This window comes from Chiloscyllium punctatum, chromosome 16, assembly GCF_047496795.1.
Source record: "Chiloscyllium punctatum isolate Juve2018m chromosome 16, sChiPun1.3, whole genome shotgun sequence".
NCBI lineage: Eukaryota > Metazoa > Chordata > Chondrichthyes > Orectolobiformes > Hemiscylliidae > Chiloscyllium > Chiloscyllium punctatum.
This window is the reverse complement of record NC_092754.1, coordinates 7,935,308-7,961,510: the sequence shown is the minus strand read 5'-3', so window position 1 is coordinate 7,961,510 and position 26,203 is coordinate 7,935,308. Positions and strand designations below refer to the sequence as shown.

Here is a 26,203-nt window from a genome sequence, read left to right as displayed (position 1 = left end):
GAAATGAAAAGAATAGTTTTAAGGGCGGTGCTATTCACATTTGACACGTTTATAGGACAATTAAATCTCATCTGCATTGAAGCCAATGTAGGTTACAGAAGTAGAATCTTGTGGTGTTGTGGTACTGTCGCTGCTTCTGAGCCAGGAGACCCGGATTCAAATCCCACATGTCCAAGAAATGAGTCAGAAAATGGCTGAACAGGTGATTGGGTTGGGATAGCTGGTTGGCACGGATGGGTTGGACCGAAGGGTCTGTTTCCATGCTCTGTGGCTCTATGACTTCAGGGGAGAAAATATTTACATTACCCCAGCCCAGTTTTTTCTTCTTCACCTAAAGAAACCAAATCTTGCTAAAATTCCATATATTTCACCATGATTCTGGCTGACCACAGTCATCAGGAGCAGGAATTCGGTTTGATTTTCACCCACCTAGCACACAGATTCTGAGGCACAATACTGCACCTTCTCATCAAAGAATCGCAATCAAAGGTGAGAGATTCCGGGGTGGTTGACCCTATCTGATTCTGGATGGTGCCACAGCCAGAGTGCATTATATGATAATTTCAAATTTTGTAAGACCTAAACTGATGGCAGGACCAGTCATAGAGATGTACAGCACGCTTTGGTCCAACTCCTCCACGCCAACAGGATATCCTAAATTAATCTAGTACCAGTTGCCAGCATTTGGTCCATATCCCTCAAAACCAGGCACCCATTCAGATGCCTTTTAAATGCTGTAATTGTACCAGCCTCCACCACTTCCTCTGGTAGTTCATTCCATAAACACATCACCTTCTGTGTGAAGACGTTGCCCCTTAGGTCCTTTTCAAGTCTTTCCCTTCTCACCCTAAACCATATGCCCTCTTATGAGTCATAGTCATAGAGATGTACAGCAGAGAAACAAACCCTTTGGTCCAACCTGTCCATGCCGACCAGACATCCCAACCCACCTGCCAGCACACGGCCCATATCCCACCAAACCCTTCCTATTCATATACCCGTCCAATGCCTCTTAAATGTTGCAATTGTACCAGCCTCCACCACCTCCTCTGGCAGCTCATTCCATACACTTATCACCCTCCGTGTGAAAAAGTTGCCCTGTTGGTCTCTTTTATATCTTTCCCCTCTCACCCTAAACCTATGCTCTCCTGTTCTGGACTTCCCCACTGCACGGAAAAGACCCTGTCTATTTATCCTATCCATGACCCTCAATTTTGTAAACCTCTATAATGTCACCCCTCATCCTCCAACGTTCCAGGGAAAACAGTCCCAGCTTGTTCAACCTCTCCTTACAGCTCAAACCCTCCAACCATGGCAACATCCATGTAAATCTTTTCTGAACCCTTTCAGGTTTCACAACATCCTTCTGATAGAAGGGAGACTAGAATGGCACACAACATTCCATAAGTGGCCTAACCCACTTAAGATAATTTCAGTTCTGTACATAAGCAGCAATTGAAGTGTGTCAAACGTTTTTGCCAATTGTACTCCCATCAATTGAAATTACTAAATAAAACTCGCTGTCTAGAAGGCCGCATCGTTTTTAAACTGTTGCTGTATAAGTTATGAAAGCTGTTATTTTACAGTTTGTTACAGCAGCTACAGCATGAAAGCAAGTTTTTTCTATGTACAATACCCCTTTTAAAAGCAAAATCAAACTAAACATGTACAGTGCTTGCACTGCCATCTTTTAAGCTACTCCAACAACAAATCCACTCTGCCCGATATCAGAGAATGTTTTTGCCTATTTATTTGGTGCTAGAATGAGAGAAACAGATTAATAATAAATAACATCCCTTTTAAGATAGACATGAGGGAAAAATTTTTTTAAACCAAGGATCATTACGCTGCGGAATTTTCTTCCCCAGAAAGCTTGGCCTTTGAATTTACTCAAGGCGGATTTGAAAAGGTTTGATAGAAGAGGGCATCAAGGATAATGAGGGGCAGACAGGAACATGGTCAAGACCACAAATACATCAGCCATAATCTTTCTTAAATGTTGAAGCAGGCTCAAACATTCTGAATAGTTCTATTCCTGCTTCTAATTCGGATGTAGACAGGCAGGAGGCTGGAAGAACACAGCAAGTCAGGCAGCATCAGGAAGTGGAGAAGTCAACATTTCAGGTGTAACCCTTCTTCAGGACTGTTGTTTAACTCTGATGTGCCTACATTCCCTTGACCTCCAGCTCCCTGCGTAAGAAAGTGATTATTTGCAAAAGAAAACTGGACGGGCATTTTAAGGCACACAACCCTGTTCAGCTACAAGGATATGTCAAAAGAAGTGGCACTGATTAGATTATTCCACAAATAGTCAGAATGGACTTAATAGGTTGAACGACCTCAAACGTTGCTAAGATTATGCGTGTCTCAAACCCATTTGTGATGTACCAGTAATGAATGCAATAGTGTATAGCTCGCAGCAATTTGATTTTTCAAACTCAAATATTAATCTGTTATTCCAGATCATAGAGCCATAGCGATGTTTATAGAGGTTTATAAAATCATGATGGGCATGGACAGGATAAATAGACAAACTATTTTCCCTGGGGTGAGGGAGTCCAGAACTAAAGGACATAGGTTTAGGGCTAGAGGGAAAAGATATGAAAGAGACCTAAGCGGCAACTTTTTCATGCAGAGGGTGGTACATGTATGGAATGAACTGCCAGAGGAAGTGGTGGAGGCTGGTACAATTGCAACATTTAAAAGGCATCTGGATGGGTATATGAATCGGAAGAGTTTGGAGGGATATGGGCCAGATGCTGGCAGGTGGGACATCTAGTCAGCATGGATGAGTTGGACCGAAGGGGCTGTTTCAATCAATGCTAGTCTTCTCCTGAAACCAGTCCAGGCAGTTATAGTAAGCTGTTAAAGGGTGACTGGGGCAACAAGCAAGAATGTGCAACTGAAATGAATCAGTGCTGTGTTTGTAAAATTCTGGGATTCAACATTTAGCTTTATACCAACTGTGGGGGAGCAAAGAAAGAAACTCTCTTGTCTCCACTGCTAATGAAACACATAAATTCAGTGTACATTAAATTTTGCAAAGGACTTCAACATTACAGACTAAAGATGATTGAGAGATTATTAACACCATAATTGCCTATTACACTGTTTGAAAACTCTTGCAATGTTATTGAATTTTGTTCCCTTGTCACTCTGGTGTGAACCTGCTACCCAGATCTGATGGAATCATTGGTCATTATACATTTTAAGTACATTTATGGGTCAGTATTATCAGCTATGAGATCTAAAAACCCTAATATATGCAGCTAAAAATCAGAACCCATGACAGAAATGAACAAAGTGTTCCCATACGAAAGATTTTAATACACAAGTAATAGCTGTAGTGTTCAGTTTCACCTCGAGGCAAAATTACATTGCCGATAAAACCTGATAATATACTTGCCTACTCACCCATCATTATCTAATTCCACTCCAAGTTCAAGGTTCAAAACTATTTTCAAAAATGCAAAATAGCATATACTGCTTGCATGTTTTTTTCCAGAACAAAGTCATAACACTGGGTATGCAACATTTTCCATTCTTCACAATTGCATTTACAAAATTATACCATTTCATTAACATTTGCTGCTTTTGTCTTCAGATAGTGAGAGGCTACACTGAAATTCCATGCCTGGTGCACATATTGTGTGTGGTATTTTGACTAACATTGTGGATTTGCAACACACAGCACGCATTTAGGCTTCAAAGCAAGGCAGTAATTGATTCTACAAGCAAATTGCTAGTTTAAACTACAACCACGCTTAAAAAGGAATAGAGTGTCAAAATAACTTAGCAAAAAACATAGGATTTAGGAGGAGTGAGCTATTCAGCCCTTCAAGTATGCGTTGCTCTTCAACAGGCTATGGCTAACCTGGTGCTAACGGTCTCACTCCATTTGCCAACCTGACCTCCATAACACTGAACTCCCTAGTCTATAGATTTATCTAACTCATGCTTAAATAAATTCAACAATCCAGCCAGTGAACCCTGCGGAGAAGAGCAAGCAAGCCCAGCTATTCAAGATGGCAACAGCAACACAGTAGGCAGGTCTGCTCCAGCCTGGCTACATTTTTCTTCTTCTTCTTCTTCTTCCTGACTTTTGCGAGGGGGGGCAGTGGTGGAGAAAAGAGAGAGAGAGAGAGAGAGAGAGAGAGAGAGAGACAGCAGTGTCAGCGAGGTCTCCCGGCTTCATTGGTCTAATGCGTCCAGTCCTGGAACTGGCAGCACAGCACTGACTGCAGTGATAAAGACACAGGGCCTCCTGGCTGCAGTTGGCCCAAAGCGGGCACCTTGCCTAAATCCTGCAGCCATGTTTGGGACCCCGATCAATGAAGATGAACTCGACTTCAGTACTTCCTTTTATTCTTTTGTACCTCAAAAAGGCACCATATTTTGGTAACAGAACATTTTTCACTGTATTTCTCATGATATATGTGGCAATAACTCTTTCATTTATTCCACTGCCTTGTAAGAAAAAAAAATTTTCTCCAATTTAAAAGTGAGTACTCTAATGTCACATTCAAGTGGAAACATCTTCCCAGTATTAACCCTAGAATTCCTTTGGGATCTTAAGTTCCAATAAGAATATTCCTCCTTAACTCCAATGGATAAAAGCCTAACATATTTAATGTTTCTTCATAATGTAAGCCCTTCATCCCAGGAATGAGTTGAGTGAACCTTCTCTGAACTGCTTCAGACGTAATGATGCCAGTTTTTAAACTTTTGGTCTCATTTGGAATACCCAAAAGTACCTCACTGGAGCTCTGTGTAGCTACAGTAAACATCCATATTTTTATTTTCCATTCCCTTCAGAATAAATGCCAACACTGTTTGCTTTCTTAATCCCTTGCTTTAGCTGCATATTAACTTTGTGATTCACATACTGGGAGAATACACAGACAGCACGCCACTGATACAAATGGTCTACTTGTTAAATGCAAAACCAAATCAGTCCTTCATGGTCAGATGAGCTTTAAAATCAGTGCTCATTTTCCCTCTTATTTGGGTGCAAAAGATTTCTTGGGGCTATTCAAAAAACAACAAAGCAATTTGTCCTAGTTTTCTAGCCAATTTTTATCAATCAACACCGCTTAACAGATCATTCCCACTTGAGGGATCTTGCTGTGTGCTATCTGGCCTCACTTTTCTCCATACATTAAAATAGCAAGTACATTTCACCACGAATCTCATTGGACATGAAGCACTTTGAGATGTTCAGAGATCATAAATAAATAAATACAGGCCTTTTCTTTGTATATATTTTAAAACAGAGCAGAAACAGCCAATGCTGAAAATGGCTTGTTGTTAAAAGCTATTCCAACTTGGTTATTCTTGATTTAGATCAGTTGAAATAAATCAAAAGCAAAACATGCCAAAAGTAATATTGCTAGGGCATTACAGTTTCACACATTTCTAGCCTATCCTCCCATTTTCGCCCCACTCCACAAATAAAAATGGTATTTGTGACTTCAGTGATCTAGACCCAAACTGGAATCCTTTGCATTAACCCCTCAAGTCTTCCCTGCTTCTCCTCCTCTTCGAGCAAGCTTGTCATCCCTCCTATTTTCTACTTTCTTTGGTGAGCCTCCACTTATGTTGCACTACACCAGAGGCACCACAGGACGATTAACATGCTAAAACATGCCGCACAAATGTAGAATCTCTGAGCAGTAAACAAACATCAGCCCCGTCATGCTCAGTTGATGGTCTGTTTTCATGATCTTACCATTCCAAATTACTTCATAATGCAATATAGAAGAGGGATTTAGATCTCCAATAGACAAAATCTTAACACGAACAGAACTTGTTCATTACAAAACAAACAGCAGTTCAGGCAACCTCTGGTTGGTTAGTCATTAAGTTCAGAACGTCTAGAGTTGCATTTCACTGAACTACAATTTATTTGATGCAGCCAAGGAGCGATAACAACATCCTAACTACTCTGCTCATTTCTTTTGTCTGAAAACTAACTTGTCTAGTCTAAAAAGTAGCCAGACAGACAGATGTGGATGTTACTTATATTCCTAGTTGTTACATACTTTTCTCCAGAAGGCATTAGATTTTGCTGAGATACAGATGCATGGCACTGGTAGCTTTTGACTGCCTCAGCCTTGTAACTATTGTTGACATACATCACTAAACAGCATTTGTAAACTAATTATCTACATTTACCTTAAAAGCATTCATGAGCCCATCTACACTGCTCCAATTTTTCAACCAATACTATTGCTCCTTTACAAACCTAAAGCAAAGTCCCAGCTAACAGTCAAAATAAAGTTACAATTGATGGGATGAAAAGTTACCATCACCTCGTGCATACTTCAGGATTAAAAAAACACTTTCTGAAACAAAGAGACTAGGAGATAAAGTTTATTTTCTTTAGTAGATGTGTGCAGGTGATGTAGTAAAGTTATGATGAAATATTAAATACTGAACAACTTTTCCTCACTTTAACTTGCACTTATTACACGAGAACAGAAAAAGAAGAATGGCACCTGGCTGCCTTTGCACACATTTCATTTACAGATCATTTGCTCACTCCCAACCACAGCTGGGAAAATATTTACACAAAAAGAATCCCTTCAATGAAAATGCATAAACTATGCAAGTAAACAATATCAAACTTTACAAGATAGAATTATAAACCTATAATGCTTTATTTTACTTTTTCCAATTCTGCATTAGGAAAACATGCATAAAATTACTTTTGAAAGAAAAAACTCAAATGGCTTTGAACATGTTACAGTCTGTTGCTTTGTATTTGCATATTTCTCATCAACTGAACAAATTTGCATTTAGACTGAATAGAAATTCTTTATAGGGATGCTAATAGTAAATGTTCTTAGTCAAGGTTCTCTCCCATTGAAGTGGCTTGCTCAGAAAACTGCAGAACACACTTCAGTGTGCACATCATGAAATTAAATTACAAACCATCACGGTCAGACACTGAACAAAACTTTTCAATATCTTCACCCAAAAGCTTACACAATTTTGAAGACACGACAATGCAACTGAAGGCAGAGTGAATAGAAATGTTTTACAAAGCTTTAAACTCCAGAAGTCCAGTTATGGCAGAGTTATAACTTTAAAAACACTCCTCTAAACTATAGATTATAAAACAATCTGTTACCTTTTTGGAGCCTTATTCTGGCATTTTACCAGAGTTTGTATCTATTGGCACTGCTAATTATCAGTATGGCTTTGTAATGCTTTCAATGTGACTCCCAGACATATGACAGGAAGTTTGTGTTTTACAGTATTACGCCTCCAATGCAGAGGTACAATATGATCAGCTGACAGGAACTAAGGATTTTATTGAGCAGCACACTAGGCAATTTAACTTTCAAACCAGTGTCCATAAAACATGGGCTCCTTGATCTAGTTTTCATATTTATTAATCATAACTCAGTAATATATTTAGCGCTGAGAGTCCAGAGAATGGACCTAGTTCTCAATCCCACAAAACGAAGAAACTTCACCTCAAAATTCATAGTAGATTAAAGGTGAAAGGCAAAATCCAGATTGGATCATTGGGATACTTAATTAGAAACAGCAAAATCAAAATGTACTTTTCTTACCTTAAGTAAATATACAATTACTTAACACAAAAAAGCACACTGCTTTTTGGGATCAATCATGTTAAAATAAACACAATTACTGCACAACTTAGTCTCAAAAAAATCCTGTACCATGAGTGCACTTCACAAACTCAATAGCTTTTAAAGAACCACATGTTTTCAATCATATATTCCTCAGAGATCAGAACATTAGTCCAGTATGTTAGTCACTTGCATTTTGTAAGCGCACATTATCACTAACAGTAGTTATAAATCAGATAGTTGCAAGAAACAATATGTATTGAACAAATCTATTTTCTTCAGGAAATTCAAAAATCTTGTCAATGAGCTATACTATAAGAAATAAATGTAATCTATTTTCAACAACTGCACAGTGAATTTTGTGGGAACCAATGAAGACATCTGGCACTTTATTATTCTGCATTTGCTTTTGGGGGATGGCTTGCAAGCATTCATTGTATGCTGTCCAGGAGGTCGAGCAGTTGTATAAAATGGCTTCAATCAACAGGTTACAGTGTAACTGTCAAATGCATAAATCTAGATGCAAAACAGTGTTTAAGCTCCAAGTACTTGCAGAACAAAACATTTTTATTTTGTGGCTGGGATGAAATTTAAGGGAGCTCTTTAAATACTTTGTTCAATTTCAGCCAAACCTTCCTAATTTCAGTTTCACAGTAGCTCAAATACAAATCTATATTTAGTGCATTTCAAAGATAACTATATTGCCTCCTGTGACTGAGGTTCCAGATTTTACCTGTTTTCAGTACATCAGATAGAACTAATGCCCTCTCAGAGAGTGCTGTCTACATGTTGGAGTTGAAAATTAGCCATCCCTACAGAGAATTTTGTACTAATTGTTTTTAAACCAACTGAAACAAAGATTTTAATGTAAAACTCAAGGCGGTCAGATGAAATACTAACAATGGTGGAAAACCATAACATAATATTTGTTCACCAAATGGTTCACAGTAATCTCCTTTTCTGTTAATATTTAGAAGCAGATGTGGAGAGTATAATCAACACCATATGGATCTTAAACCTTTCTATATTTAAACTTGAAGCACTAACCTCCATCCTTCAGACACTGGACAATGCTGCCTCCAATTAGCCAATTATTTTGCTTCTGTAATAATATTTGTACCAAATAATTACATGATTTGCTTTTGGATCTGGGACCTAACTCTTTGCTTTAACCTCTTTTAAAGTGTTGCTTGTAACTTGAGGAGCTTAATTTCAGTAAACCCCCTCATTTTCCCATAAAATGTTAAGTGTAGAATGTGGAATAGAAAAGCAGTTGTTGCAGTGATTTTCAATCTACTATAACACAATTTTAAAACATCTGCAACAATGCATATGATACAAATATATTTTAAATCTTTAGTTTCACGCAAGATGATGCCAGTAATTATAAATGAAATCTGCAATAGAAAAACTGCTTTTTCTATCAACAAAACTTTTAGATAGAGTTTCTCAGACCAAAACCAATTTTGAACTTCAGTCGGAGACTGCTGACTATTCAAAATCACTATTCAAGCTGTGCAAATGTACACAGCAGTTATTATTGCAGACATTTGTGTACAATCTCTGCCAAACAGATTTTTAAAAAAATAATCTTTTAATCACTAAATTTTAAATTTTACCCAAAAAGTATCCATTAGGGTTAAGCGCCTGCAATACAAAACACATTTCAATGGAAAACTTTTTCCTCTCCAATTCTTCGGCTTCAGAGCATTCAACAAAGCTCAATTAGTTTAAAGCAGAACCAAGAACTTTAAGTGTTGAAAATAATAAAATCTTAGTTACCTAAACGAGACATATTTTCCAGGATTAGTTTTCCTGAGTTATAACATACTTATACAAATTACACGAGAAGATAAACATTTAGCAAATATACATATTTGTGTGTGCGTGTGCATGCATGAATACTTGCGTACATTTTGGAGACCAACAGAATGGAGTGCTATACACTAGCAAGAGACACACCATCACACCAACGTTAAAATTAATAACTGTCAACTTAACAGACCCCATTGAAAACTGCTTTCGATCTAATCAGCACAGACTGAAAAGGTGTTAGAGAGATTTAGTATCGCAGATTTGACGAATATAAGTATTATCAGTGATCAACTCAGTCACATCTTACAGTTTATATTTCTCAGTTGCTGGCTACAGTGGGCATTGGCAGCAGGGACTGGATCAGACTATCCAAACAGCCTCTCATTACAGATGGCCCTGTTGATAGTGCTTCCACTTCCTAATCCATAGAAATGGACAGAGACCAAAGAGCGTATTCACTTGATTTGTTTCTCTTCACTTTGCTGGAGATTACACTGTACTTTAATTAGAATTTTACAGGCAATCCCATCCAGATTATTTTTATGCAAACAAATACCTTGTTCATATTCAACTGCTTCTCAACGTTGCTACTCTCCTGCCCAAAGATAAAACTTGATGACCTAGTGCTCTCTCCAAATATAGACGGTATTTTTAAAAACAAAACTGCAACACATCTGCTCTTGACATGTTAGCTATGCCTATAATTGTACAAAAATGCATCTAACTTGCCCAACACCAGATACCATCATAAACTTAATTCCCAGAAGCCCAACAAGAAACAATTAAACCCATACTGCAGAGTGTTAGAGGAACTATTAGGATAGCGGGCAGATTATCCATTCCAAAACTCTTTGGAAATTAACTTTACCTCAACCTCGGAACAAAAAGCACCTTTCCTCCTTCATTTGGTCATTTCAAAATGCTCAAGAATGGAATCAATCTTTCAATTATGTTATGCAAAAGTGTCTTCTATGTTTCACACATTATATTGGTACAAGCACTTAAGAGTCATAGAAATGTACAGCATGGAAACAGACCCTTCGGTCCAACCCATCCATGCCGACCAGATATCCCAACCCAATCTAGTCCCACCTGCTAGCGCCCAGCCCATATCCCTCCAAACCCTCCCTATTCATATACCCATCCAAATGCTCTGACCAATAAAAGAAAGCATACCAACGCCTTCACTATCCTATCTACCTGTGACTCCACTTTCAAGGAGCTATGAACCTGCACTCCAAGGTCTCTTTGTTCAGCAACACTCTCCAGGACCTTACTATTAAGTGTATAAGTCCTGCTAAGATTTGCTTTCCCAAAATGCAGCACCTCGCATTTATCTCAATTAAACTCCATCTGCCACTTTTTGGCCCATTGGCCCATCTGATCACGATCCTGTTGCAAACCACGTTTGCCAACCTCCAGTCTTCCGGCACCTCACCCATGACTATTGATGATACAAATATCTCAGCAAGAGGCCCAGCACTCACTTCTCTAGCTCCCCACAAAGTTCTAGGGTACACCTGATCCGGTCCTGGGAATTTATTCACCTTATGCATTTCAAGACATCCAGCACTTCCTCCTCTGTAATATGGACATTTTACAAGGTGTCACCACCTATTTCGCTACTTTCTATATCTTCCATATCCTTTTCTACAGTAAATACTGATGCAAAACACTTATTATGTAAAAACTTAGTTTCTGCATTTAAAGTCATTTTATCCTTTTGGTGGCTTGCATGATAACCTGCCACCTCCTATTGGAGTTTTGTTTGCGGTTTCGTGAAAATTATTGTTTAAAGGGATCCGTCAAAATGAGTCATATTAATAAACAGGCAAACCATTTCAAAAAGATGCATGGACTAACATCAGTCTTTGAAGTGACATCTTCAAAGTACAAACTAGAAAGGTGAGCTAGTAACTAAACAATTAAAATATCAATAATTATAAAATAGATTTTAAACTTCTCACAAACAAGGCAGCTGTCAATTGATAACTGTGTACTAAAACATCTGTACATGTACTCAATGGGCAGTGTTCACATCAAGCATTCTAGTTTTGGATTCATAACCAAAATTTTCATTTAAATATTTTTTCATAGCAATCCAAACAGTGTGGAAGCAAGCCATCCAGCCCATTGAGCCCTCATCAACCCTCCGAACAGCATTCCACCCGGACCCATACTCCCAATCCTATCTCTGTCAGCCTGCATTTCCCCATGGCTAATCTACGTAGCCTGAACATCCCTGGATACTACAAGCAATTCAGCATGCCGAATTTAACTAACCTGCATGCCTTTGGACTGTGGGAGGAAACCCACACAGACACAGGGCAAACTGTATACAGTCACCAAAGGGTGAAATCGAACCGGTGTCCCTGACGATGTAAAGCAGCAGTCTTAATCAATGAGCCACTGTTCCATCCTACTTTACATTGATGATGTCCTGGTGGCGTTACGCTCCCCGCTCAGTCGAAGCAAAATGCTCAGAGACTGAGTAGTTTTACTTCCTCCATCTTTAGTCCGGGCCTGGAGGGAGAGAGAACAATCGCCCAGGTGCACAGACACGAGTTCACTGTCTTCCCTGGAAGACAGTCATCAGTCATATAGTCATTTTACAGGGAAGAGAATCCAGATAAGGCAACATACATATTAATTGGGTGGCCATTACAATAAGCGAGTATCAATGGTAAAGATTAAGCCATCTGCTGTTACACAATGAATAACTGGCTTCACATAATGACTACTTTTCACCTCGTTAGATTGACCTCACATACTAAATGCTTCCAATATTGTTAAATGATTCTACATAATGAAATGCTTTTCCATTTTGTTAACCCATTACCCTTGCCTCCAGCACCCTATTGTTAACTGTAAGGCTTTAGCTGATCTGAGTCATGTTCAGCTGAACCCCTTGTTTCACAAAACTCAGAACTTAACTCCTTCCCTGCCTACTTATACACTATACACATTCTCTCTGGTTTACAGTACACTGGGAAGAACACTTGGAAGAACTGAAAGTTTTATTTAACAAATTACAACTGGTTGATTTAGTGATAAAACTTGTCAGAAATAAATTTGCAAAGGCACTAATAACCTATATAGACCATATAATAGGGCATGGACATGTACCATCAAGAACAATAAAACTATAACCTTGAGTAGTGTCCTCCTGTCCGAAATGCGCATGAAATAGACCATGTACTATTTGTTGCTGAAAAGTGCTAACTTAATTATTTCCGTGGAATTGAATATTCATCTAAAAGACAATTTATTTTATTAAGCCCAGTAGTCCCATTTTCACAGACTTTTGTTTTGTATAAAGCATCAATATGTGCAAATTTCAATTTAAATCAGGGATTTGTTCTGATTTGTTACTCTGTGCTACTTTGCTTTCTCCTTTAATTTTCTTTTTGCAGGACATCATGCTCCTAATTCCATTTAACAGATCAGAACAGAGAAAATCTAAACTATATTTCTTAAGAGGAATGGTAGATTTTTAAAATTTCAACTCTACACAGAAAATTACTATCTATTCATGAGAAATTAGGTTTAAATCAATAGTTCTGTAGAAAGGAAAAATAAAAAAATTAACTCCAGGTAACTGACATTTTCCATAACACATGACAAGAAACTAAAAATTACTAAGACATCAATTGATCAAAGATTTTATTATCAGTTTGCATCGTATTGCTGGCAAATCAACCACATAGCTGAAAAAGACAAAACTTTTAAAGTCAAACTAATGTTTTCATATGAAAATCATGTGAGATTGTTCAGAAAGGTCAAGCCTTTCAATTACTACTGAGAGTTGAACATGCTCATGCCATTCATAATTTATTACAAAAGAGGTGTCTTCTGCAGTTTCTTTCTGGACTGAGAAATATTAAACAGATCCATGTATGGGTTTGTAAATACTCTGTGGGTTTCAATTTAGACAATGGTTTCAAGCATTGATGAAGGGCTTTTGGCAGAAATGTCGATTTTCCTGTTCCTCGGATGCTGCCTGACCTGCTGTGCTTTTCCAGCACCACTCTAATCTTGACTCTAATCTCCAGCATCTGCAGTACTCACTTTCATAAAACATAGAACATAGAACAGTACAGCACTGAACAGGCCGTTCAGCCCACAATGTTGTGCCGACCACTGATCCTCATGTATGCACCCTCAAATTTCTGTGACCATATGCATGTCCAGTAGACTCTTAAATGTCCCCAATGACCTTGCTTCCACAACTGCTGCCGGCAACGCATTCCATGCTCTCACAACTCTCCGTGTAAAGAACCCGCCTCTGACATCCCCTCTATACTTTCCTCCAACCAGCTTAAAACTATGACCCCTCGTGTTAGTCATTTCTGCCCTGGGAAATAGTCTCTGGCTATGCCTCTCATTATCTTGCATACCTCAACTAGGTCCCCTCCCCTCCTCCTTTTCTCCAATGAAAAAAGTCCGAGCTCAGTCAACCTCTCTTCATAACATAAGCACTACAGTCCAGGCAGCATCCTGGTAAATCTCCTCTGAACCCTCTCCAAAGTATCCACATCTTTCCTATAATAGGGCAACTAGAACTGGACACAGTATTCCAAGTGCGGTCTAACCAAAGGTTTATAGAGCTGCAACAACATCTCACGACTCTTAAACTCAATCCCCCTGTTAAATGAAAGCCAAAACACCATATGCTTTCTTAACAACCCTGTCCACTTGGGTGACTATTTTAAGGGATCTATGTACCTGCACACCGAGATCCCTCTGTTCCTCCACACTGCCAAGAATCCTACCCTTAATCCTGTACTCAGCTTTCAAATTCGACCTTCCAAAATGCATCACCTCGCACTTATCCAGGTTGAACTCCATCTGCCACCTCTCAGCCCATCTCTGCATCCTGTCAATGTCCCGCTGCAGCCTACAACAGCCCTCTATACTGTCAACGACACCTCCAACTTTTGTGTAGTCTGCAAACTTGCTGACCCATCCTTCAATCCCCTCATCCAAGTCATTAGTAAAAATTACAAACAGTAGAGGCCCAAGGACAGAGGCCTGTGGAACACCACTCACCACAGACTTCCTGGCAGAATATTTTCTTTCTAGTACCACTCGCTGTCTTCTGTTGGCCAGCTAATTCTATATCCAGACGGCTAAGTTCCCCTGTGTCCCATTCCTCCTGACCTTCTGAACGAGCCTACCATGGGGAACCTTATCAAATGCCTTGGTGACATCCATATACACCACATTCACAGCTCGAACCCTCATCAACTTTTCTAGTCATATCCTCAAAGAACTCGATAAGGTTTGAGGCATGACCTGCCCCTCACAAAGCCATGTTGACTGCATTTAATCAAGCCATGCTCTTCCAGATGGTCATAAGTCCCATCCCTCAGAATCCTTTCTAACATCTTGCAGATGACAGACGTGAGACTTACTGATCTGTAATTGCCAGGGATTTCCCTATTTCCTTTCTTGAAGAGAGGAATTACATTTGCCTCTCTCCAGTCCTCAAGTACGACTCCAGTGGAGAGCGAGGATGCAAAGATCTTCGCAAGTGGCGAAGCAATTGCATTTCTCGTTTCCCAAAGCAGCCGAGGACAAATCTGGTCCGGACCTGGCGACTTGTCGATCTTAATGTTTGACAAAATTTTCAGCACATCAGCTTCCTCTATCTCTATCCATTCCAGCATGCACACTTGCTTTTCAAAGGTTTCATTCCTCAATGTTTCAAGCAACTTGTTTCAAATTTAGATAACCAGAGCTGGTGTTTAATTTTTAATATTTTAAGTAATTCTAACAATGCAGTTCACACGACCTGCAAATCTGCTCTGTGCATTACATCAATAGCGCAAGACACTTTTTAAATCATTGCCACCATCTACCCAAATTAACAATTATCAGTCTGCAACAAGATTTCTCCTTGAGATATATTCTGCTTTTTCATTCCTTTCTTCCATTAAACTTTCTAAAATCCTCTAAACCAGATTGAATTCGCATCACTCAAAACTATTTGATAATAAAATACTTTCCAAGAGTTTGATACCAAAAGACATTGGATCAGAATTAAGCCACACAGCCCATCGAATCTGCCCCACCATTTCATCATGGCTGATATGCTTCTCAATCCCATTTTGCTGCCTTCTCCCTGCAGCTCTTGATCCCTTTACCAATCAAGAACCTATATATATTTCTGTCTTAAATAAACCCTTTGACTTGGCCACCACAGCCCTCTGCGGCAATGAGTTCTGCAGATTCATCATCCACTGGCTGAAGAAATGCCTCCTTACCTCAGTTCTAAGGGTCATCCCTTCACTCTGAGGCTGTGCCCTCACATCCTAGTTTTTCCTACTAGTGGAAACATCTTAGCCATATCCACTTTATCCATGCTTCTGAATATTCTGTAAATTTCAATCAGATCGCAATCATCCTTCTATATTCCATTGAGTATGGACAAAGAGTCCTCAACCACAGAATTATGCTTGGAAACTTACTCTGGACCTCCTTCAACACCAGCACATTCTTCCTTAGATACGGAGCCCACAACTGTTCACAATATTCCATTGTCTGACCAGAGCCTTATGCAGCCTCAGCAACACATTTCACGAGGGCGACAATATAAGAGCAGAAATGAATGCTAACATTGCATTTGCCTTCCTGACTAGTAATTGAACCTATATGTTAACCTTCAGAGAATCCAGGACTAGGACTCTCTGTGCTTCAGATTTCTGCAGCCGTTTCGCTGTTTAGAAAATAGTCTACACCTCTATCCTTCCTATCAAACTGCATGTCCTCACACTTCCCCACATTGTATTTCATCTGCAACATCTCTGCCCACTCTCCTAGCCTGTCCAAGTCCTTCTGCAGTCTTCCTGCTTCCTCAACACTCCGTCCCTGCACCTATCTTTGTATAATCTGCAAATTTAGTAACAATGCCCTCAGTCCTTCGTCCAGATTGTAAATGGATAATCTGGATAGTTGTGGCCCAAGGATGAACCTCAGTGGAAGACCACTAGTCACCAGCTGCCATCCTGACAAAGACCCCTTTACCCCTACTCTGCCATCTGCCAGTCAGCCAATCCTCTATCCATACCAGTATGTTGCCCCAAACACCATGGGTTCTTATTTTGTTTAGCACCTTGTTAAAAGCATTCTGGAATTCCAATCAGATCATGTTCACCGGTTCTCCCTTGTCTAACTTAAAAATTACATCCTCAAAAGAACTCTAACAGATTTGTCAGGCTGACTTCCTCTTGATGATGCCATGCTTGCTCAGATATAATATACCATATATTTCCAAGTACTCTACAATCTCATCCTTAAAAATGGATTCTAAAATCTTACCAACAACCAAAGTCACACTAACTGGCCGATAGTTTCCAGTCTTCAGCTTCCTTCCTTTCTTAAACAGAAGCGTTATATTAGCCAATATCTCTACAGTCTCCTCATCTATCTCTTTCAGAACTCTGAGGTTTAGTCCATCCGGCCAGGTGATTTATCTGCCTTCAGACCTTTCAGCTTTCCAGCACCTTCTCCTTAATGATGGCCACTACACTTATCGTTGCCTCCTGACTATCTTGAAGTTCTGGTATTTGGCTGGTGTCTTCCACTGTGAAAACTAATGCAGAGTACTTGTTCAGTTCCTCCACCATTTCTTTCATCCCCCCGTTACTACTTCTCCAACCTCACTTTCCAGACCCTGTGTGCACTCTCACCTCTTTCAGATATCCCAAAATAACTCTTGGAAAATTCTTTTATAGTCATAGCTTGCTTACGCTCACATTTGATTTTCTGACATCGTATTGCTTTTTTAAAAATTATCCTCTACTGATTTTTAAAGGCTTCCCACAAATCTTCACTACATTCTCTGCTTTTTCTTTTGCTTTTATGCTGTTCCTACTTTCCTTGTCCTCCTCTTATTGTGTTTCTTCTTCCTTGGAATGAATTTCTGCTGTGTTCCCAAATTACCCCCAGAAATGTCTGCCACTGCCAGTCCATCATTTTCCCTGCTAGGCTCCCCTTCCAATCAACAAGGTAAAAACAATGACTGCAGATGCTGAAAACCAAATACTGGATTAGTGGTGCTGGAAGAGCACAGCAGTTCAGGCAGCATCCAACAAGCAGCGAAATCAACGTTTCGGGCAAAAGCCCTTCATCAGGAATGAAGGGCTTTTGCCCGAAACATCGATTTCGCTGCTCGTTGGATGCTGCCTGAACTGCTGTGCTCTTCCAGCACCACTAATCCCCTTCCAATCAACTCTGGTCAGCTCCTCCCTCATGTCTTTGTAGTTACCTTTACTCATTTGTAACACTATTACATCTGATTGTGCATCTCCCTTTCAAACTGCACTGTGAATTCTATCAATCATATTATGATCACTGACCACTTCGGATTCCTTCACCATTAATTCCCTAATCAGGTCTGTCTCATTACAAACCACCAAATCCAGAACTTCCTGTTCCCTACAGGTTCTACCACAAGCTCTCCAAAAAAAAAAATTCTCACATGCATTCCAAAAATTCCTTTGATTTAGATCTGATTTTCCCAATTCACCTGCACATCGAAGTCCCCCGTGTCTACTGCAATACCGCAAACCTTTTATTATTAACAGGTACCAATGGGAGGAGTGTGATAGTTGATTAAGATGTCCACATAAACAACATAAAAACACCCACTAATCAATAGAAATGTCGTACACGAGTTGTACATTTCCAGTATAAAGCAAATAATAATGCAACTTTACCATAAATAAACTTACCAACAGGGAGCCTTCTCATTTGTACCCTCAACTGACTTTTCGGACATTGCAGAGATCACAAGAATACAGTAAACATCTAGTATATTCGGAAAGTCATTTTTGCCAGTCTGTAGAGTATGCTGTTTTTTAAAAGGTGCTGATTACAACAATTTGCTGTAGTACCTTTCTTACATGCCTTTCCTGTCTCCTGATTTATTTTCTTCCCCACATCCTAACTACTGCAACGAGGCCTGCACGCAACTCTCATCAGGGTCTTTTCTCTTTTGCAGTTCAACTCTACCCATACAGATTCTACACCATCCGGCTTTGTATCACTTCTTACTCGTGATTTAATTCCATTTCTTACTAACACAGCAACCTGCCCCCTCTGCCTATCGTTTCAATGGGATGTGTGTCCTTGCATATTTTGTTCCCAGCTTTGGTCCCCTTGCAGCCACATCTCTGATACCCAAATCATTACACAAATCAATTTCAATTTGCACTACAAACTCATTTATCTTGTTTCGCATACTGCATGCATTTAAGTACAACACCCTCAATCCTGCATTCACTGTCCCCACATCGGCTGTGCCTAAAGTTAGATTTCTAAGCCTTTCCATACCCTCTATCCTATTGTGTACTCTGGAAGCTTTAATCTCTGCTGAGCCCTCCTCACCCTTAACTTTTTCCATGATTATCAAGAATTTGAACACATCCCTTTACTATTTAATCTTAAGCATCCAAGGGGCAGGAGAATCGAAGTTTCGGGCAAAAGCCTTTCATTCCTGAAGGGCTTTTGTCCGAAACGGTCGATTCTCCTGCTACTTGGATGCTCCCTGACCGGTTTGTGCTTTTCCAGCACAGTATTCTTGACGCTAAATCTCCACCATCTGCAGTCTTCACTTTCACCTATTTAATTTGAAGCCCAACCCATGGCTTTCATTATGCAATTCACCAGAACACTCAGGTGGAGCCTGTCCCATCAGAACACATCCATCCTTTCCCAGCACTGGTGCAAATTCCACCTGTCTTTCCCACAACAATCTTTGAGCCAATGCCAATTTGCTCATAGCTCACGTAGCAATCCAGAAATTATTACCGTTTTAGTTCCGCTTTTTTAATTTAGCCCCTAGCTGTTCATATTCCCTCAGCAGAACCTCTTTCTACTTACATCATTAGTAGCTATGTGGACCACAAGAATAGGACTCCCACTCCCAACTCCTCTCAAGCATAGATACAATATCCTTAATCTGGGCACCAGGCAAACAACACAGCCTTTGGGACTCTAGATTGTGGCCAGAGAGAACAATCAGTTCCTGTGTCTACACTATCCCCATTTGAAACTCTCTTTGAGGTCTCAAATGGTTCTCTATACCATGGTGCTAAGAACAGTTTGCTCATCCTCTCTACAGTCCACATTCTCATCCACACATGGAGAAAGAGTCTCAAACCTATTACACCACCTCAAGGGCAAAGCTCCTTCAGCAGTACTTCCTGCATCTCTCTAACGACCTTGCACATAGACATAGCCACCTGTCCCTGACCACAACAGTTAATCTAAGGGGTGTAACTGCCTCCTGGAATACAGTATCCAGGTAACTCACCCCCTCCCTAATGTTTCACAGTGTTCAAAGCTCATAACCCAATTCTCAACAACACTGAGCCAGACTTCAAGCAACCTAGGCTTGCTACAAATGTAGTCACGATGAATCACAATGAGGAGACACCAGCTCCCATATCATGCAGTTACAACACATTGCCTGGACCAGCTTCTCCAATTTAATTACATAGTTCTTAATTTGATTTCTCTTAAAATTGTATTCATCTTTTAGTTTGTAGCCTGTAAATATTTCCCCTATTTATCTTCAATCTGAGAGCAACCTGTAATAGATAGTCAAATTAGTAGCTATAACCCCGGATCCTGGGCTTCAATTTATCCTGTTAAAGAAGATCCTTCAGAAGCTATGAGCTAGCAAAAAGCACCCCTTCCCCTCTACACCGAATTCCCACGCTGCCTTCTCCTCAAGTACAAGTTCACTCAGCCTGTGTCTCACTCCTGACCATGCAAATCTTACTCATTATATCCCCAGCCAAAAATATCTAGTCCATTTACTTTCAAACTATAGTAAATTAGAAGATTAAGTTTCATTGACTGAGCACTACATCATAGGCCATCTTAAACCTGGGCAGGGAAGGATAAATGGCACATAGATATAGATTCACAGACAGGAAGGCCACACACAGCTGCAGGGAACTTAGAGGAGGCCCTCAATGTGGTTTGCACCAAAAGGATATGTGAATAGAAATACTTTGCCAATTAGACAATCACTCTTAAAGAGCACACAGGAATTTGTGATCGACCTTGTAAATGGCTCCGCATAAAGCTTACAGCCTGTCCTTTCCAAGATGAAAGTGGTGGACAAATTCATTGCCAGACTTGCCAACACAGCATCGAAGACCCTATACCAAAGTTCTCACAAGTAATCCAATATCAAAATGCAATCGTGGAATATCAGACTGAATTCATGCAAGCTTCACCTTTTGCTGCATAAGTACAGGCTGCTGTGGTTCTCAGACATGCTTTCAGGATCTCACTGCAGTCTAACAGTTTGTCCTGAATGCATTGCTAAGATTGCTGATGAAGCTCTGTACACTAAAAACACATGCTCACAATTGCTTGTGTGAATAAAACAATGCCTGGAGCCTGCACCTGAAGTATGGATACACAAAACAGGCATCATTTTAGTACAATATGATTTCTTGTTTTGCCTGGACAGGATTTGGAGACCAACTTGTTGAACATCTGGCATCTTCCACTCAACCTTAAACAGTGAATCCCAAAGGAGGCGTCTCTACCTCTAAATCCCACTCAGCCGCAGTCCAGAAGCTGATTATAGGGCCTTTGACTCACCTGAACCAGATCAACAACATAGTGGGTACCATTTGACCCATAAATGGAGCCAGTTTACAAATGCCAGAGCCCATACACAATATGGAGCCACCAGCTCCCATATCATTGGAGTATGCACCACAGCTCTGGGTGCCAAGGCCCTTTCAAAACTTCCTGCAATTAGCCTAGAGACATGGCATACTTGACTGCAGTGTGTCACCTCACACCCCACAGAAGGTGAGATGATGCAGAGCTATGCACTGACAGGACAGCCTAATGCACCAACTTTCCATCTTTGCAGGAAGTTATCCAGTGGCAGTGGATTATGCAACTTCATTTGATATAACATCAAACTGTGGCAAAAATATCGGCACACAAAACTGCAGGGCTATGAAAATGAATTTAGTAGTCTGTAAGTCTTTGAATTCACTCAAACCCATTGCATTACACAGCACAGAGCAACTATCTTTTCACACCTACTAGTATGATTTGCATTAATGTAACAGTTAAGCAGAAGAATAAGTCATCAAGACAGTAATTGAGACCATGAGAATTTTCAGGCACTGTAATTTAAGTAACATTACATTTCATTTAGATAAAGACAGTAGTACTGCTGCTAAATGAAAACTAAGATATAGCAAATTACTTGCAAATTTAGCCCAATATCCTCATGGCCTAGCCTTCAAATGGATTTGTCACAAATATAACCACAGAACTCGAACTCATCAAAAGATGTGTTTTTACTCTAGTGTTACATCCCTTATTTGAATAATGTAATAGTTAAAAAAGTAGTACAAAATAGGCATTTTACATCTCTTCAATAATGAACTATTTCACACTTTAGCAAAGAAGATGTGTCACTTAATGGATTTTTAAGACAAATCAGCTGCAGTGAGCTGACACTGAACATTCAACTAAAGCATTACCATTATTAATGAATACACCATACTGAATTTGCATATTTAGCCATCTATAATTTAGTACTGAAATCATAAACCATACCAGATAGAAAAGCTACCACCACTCAGGAATTATCCTTTGCAAAGCTCCAGACAAATACCAGCTTACTACTTTTTATTGCTAATGTGTACTATTCAGCATAAACCACGAAATCTTGTTTGCACATACAAGATATAGGCTGGTTTTGATATTACCTACTGTATATTTAAATGGCCTGGGCTCAAGCCAATCTGTTACAAAACAGGATAGCTGCTGGATATCTGGAGAAAATAATGAGGTCCGCTGGAATACTGTGCATGCTAATGAGAATCAACACAATCACTACTGACAAGATAAATCATGTAGAAAATGCACATATTTCTCAGAAAAATAATAAACTTGATTTGAAGCATGATCAAGCATAAACTGGCAGCCAACAAGGATATTCTGTTAGGATAACTTCTACACAAGAAAACAAGCACTTTCAGTACCAAAAGCATTGAACAAATGTAACCCTTTTCTTTTGGATTTATTCAACTTACTCCTTCAAGTCCTATTGTTATGAAAGGCATTCCATCTCTACATAGTTACAGTTAGTATGTCACAAATTCTATTTCCTTCATATCACTTTCTCACAAGAGCCTTAACTTGTATTTAAAAACTTTTCCACCAGTAAACAATCTCAACCAAGTAACTTCGCACAAACTGAGAATTTCAATTTGGATTATTTCATAAATAAATACAGAACTCAGAGTCAATAATGGAGTCAACTGGCTAACAAATATTAACAGTTTCCAAAAATTAATGAACATTTTCTTTACAGAAATAATGGATTCTTCAGGTACCAAAACATGAAATAATTTAGATAGGTTTTAAACTATTGCCAGAAGCTGGAATCTAAATTGGCAATTCCACTTTCCCAATAGGAATGCAAAAATGATCAAAAGTTTAGGGCTTTCTTTAAATTGGCCATGGTCTAACAGAGTAAAATAGAACACAATCTGTGATTCAAGGATCGAGCTAACCAACATTTATGGTTTGCAGCCTTTGAACCTAATCGTCAGCAAATTTACAAACAAATATCTTGGTAAATAGCTGATTAAGACAGGGGAAATTAAATAAAGGGGGTGAGGGTGTGCATGGAGAGAGACAGGGGAAAGTGGGATGCAACAGAGGGAAATAGGGGCCTGGAGAAAGCAGGAGGAAACTGGCATGTGGGGAATGAGAATGGGATGTCAGGGAGGGGATAGGTTTTGGAGATGAGAAAGTGTGAAGGAGCAAGTGGAAGAGAGAAGGAAACAGGAAAAGAAATCTGTTAGCTTCCATCACTGAAAGTGTGCACAGATGAATACTGAGCAAAGTATTATTCAGCTCTCAGCAACATCCGTTTTACTTTATGTATTGAATACAATGAATCAGTAACAGAGCAGCTATGCCTCTCAATAGGATGGAGGTGGAAAGCATAAACAGAGCAAAAATTCCTCCAATTGTATTTAGGAAGGAAACATGTAACCCTTTGTTTTAAACAAGTTGAAAAGCAAAGCATCACACATCAGACAGTGTAAATATATTATGCAAATCTGAAGATGTAAAAATGTCAGTGCATGAATCCTGCACAAAATGTACATGACGGAAGAATACTGCTGAGTTATAGAACTATTTTGGATCATCTTCACTTAAATGTAGAGGTAGAGAACAGAGAATACTACAATTAAGATAGCATGCAAGATATCACAATCTCATCTCAGGGGCTCAAAGGTTATAAACCAAGGTTTAAAAAGACAGCCTGGACAGGGTGTGAAGTAGACAAAGATAGACTAGAATGAGCGATGGTCATTTTGAAGCAAAATGCTGCAGATGCTCAAAATAATACAGAATTTTTTAGAAATATTCAGCAATCCTGGCATGAAAGTAGGTACAGAGTTAATGTTTCATGTCAATCACCTTCCGTGAGATTCTTTTGAGCTGGGAGATCGATCACCTGGTATTGGATGACAGAGGATCCTCCTCTCATGCTTCATTATACATTTAAATGTGGAAACATCTCATCAGCACCCCTCTCATCAAATGTGAAAATGAACCTGTTAAAAAGAGTTTCATTCCAGAAGAGATCGATTCTCCTCTGTTTGTACATTAATGTGACTCATAGAAATAGGCAAAGAAAATTATTTATCATAGGTACAGAGCTTTGAAAGAATTTAACTAACTTCTCTGATACATGAATCTTTATGTGCAGCCTCAACTCCTGTACTTCTGCAGTGCTTTGAGGAAACAGAAATCAGTTATTATGAAAGTTTAATAGTCTGCAGTTGTACTTGGTACAAATGCAGCCAACAGATACTACCTCTTAGCTTTACTCTTGCATCTTCATTCACTGACATTCTTGGCCTCCATGATGCCTCTCATAATTCTCTCCAACTGTGAATGTTCATTCCAAACAAATATCCAAATTTTTCACCAAGAATCTCCACCTTGAACATTTGTTAACTTCCTACTGAGTTTTCAGATTTTCTTCCAATAGATAGGTAGCTCCAAAACCTGTGTATTTGCCTGGAAAGGACACAAGAAAAAAAAAGCAGCCTAACAAACAATCACTTCATTATTAGCATCCAATCTCCTTTTCAACTGCTGCTTTTACACTAGAGTTAAGTTAGTTTAACTACTTGACATTCATGCAAAAGACTGCAAACCTTGAAAAAGTGTTTTGACATGACCACCACTAAAAAATGGTAACTTGTCTCATAACTGCTTTTTGTCCCAAAAAAAGTTTGATAACTTTACCAAGTCTAGCCACTAGGATGGCCACCTCAAGCATCCTGACCTTGCAACGTTCATTTTAAGGATACTATTCACTGCACAAGGCAATCTGAGGATCCAGGAGCATAGGCACAGATCTCGTGCCCAAATGCATAAACTGTGTTATTTCACAGTCAGTATGACAGCATATTTTTAAGAGACATGATCAGAATATAATCATTGCAACATAGAATGTAACCTGAGGACATAAGGATCGTTAATGCATCTTCCTTTGGATCACTCAAAGCACGAACTATTGGAAACATGCTGCTCTGTGTATCTTCAAAGCTGAATGTTTGCTCAGACACTAATGTTCCTGTGAACATATTTAACTGTAGTGAATGCCTATTGGATATTTCAATACCACAAGTATTCATTCCCAGTATGTGTTACAGAAGATAATCTTTGCCACATCAGGTACAACATGCTGCTGGACGCAAACTCTCAATTCACAGCTCTATTTTGGCACTATTGCTACGTTCATCATTTCTCTGAAATTAGCTTTTTCTTCAAATGTTCTAAATCCTGTCCTTTCTTATCTTCATTGCGTTGCAGTCACATTTTTGTTAGTTTTCCCCTTAAATTAGTATTCTTGCAAATTGTCCTGTAGACTGCCAGATGAGCAGCTTTAGCAAAATGTGTCCTTTCCCAGCGAGTCATTTATTTCTGCTGTAACTTACTGAGTCCCAGATCTTGAAGACTGCGGCACTCACATTTTTAACATTTGACATTTTAAAAGGCCATGTTTGCCAACAAATTATTCTGATTACCTTATCTTCTACCCTAACCTTTTCAGTCTTGATGTCCAGCAGTGTGGATCATTTGCCCTTAAGACAGGTTGCTCAATAAAATAAATGCTGTCCAGTTGCCTGTAATCTGCTCCCCAGAGCCGGTGAGGACAGCTGGCATGCTTAGCAAATCCAGATAATACTACAGTATATCTGCCAACTCACTATGATCAATGCCCAGGAGATCTACTAATTGCTTATAACAGAAATGGTTGGAAAAAAACAAGAGGTTCTCAAATTAATTCAAAATTACCTACAAGTATTTTGCCGTTTTAAAAAAATGCTCGACTGAAATACTTGCACATCAAAACTCTCACTGTAAGGCAAATCACAGAACTATTATTACTCACCTAGATGACTAAATATCACACAAAAATTAACTTTGTACAAAAATTTAAAAATATGATTGAACATTTCTGACACTAAAGCATGTCTGCACCCTATAAACAGAAATGACGAAACCAAATGATTAATTTTCATTCTATGCCAAAATTCTAGTACAGATAAATGTACATTCAGACTTCACTCCTTGTGCTTGAGTGTAAAAGGCAGGGAACCAAGCAATATAAATTCATCCATTTATAGCAGCAATTTAACTTGATTGGCACATTTGGCAATGAAATTGAAAATATTACAATTCAACCAATAATACACCAATAA

At 39.2% G+C, this 26,203-nt stretch overlaps 1 protein-coding gene across 11 annotated transcripts in view; it reads right to left on the bottom strand.

Annotated features, from left to right (window-relative positions):
* The window catches only part of rerea (arginine-glutamic acid dipeptide (RE) repeats a), a 566,413-nt gene that overhangs the window by 431,270 nt on the left and 108,940 nt on the right, over positions 1-26,203 (bottom strand). The window contains exon 1 of one of the 11 annotated variants that reach the window (XM_072586153.1): positions 7,133-7,148. The exons of the other annotated variants lie outside the window; for them this stretch is intronic. The gene's annotated coding sequence lies outside the window, so the exon portion shown is untranslated. Of the gene's footprint in view, positions 1-7,132; positions 7,149-26,203 lie in introns of those variants that run through there. 11 annotated transcript variants of the gene reach the window in all.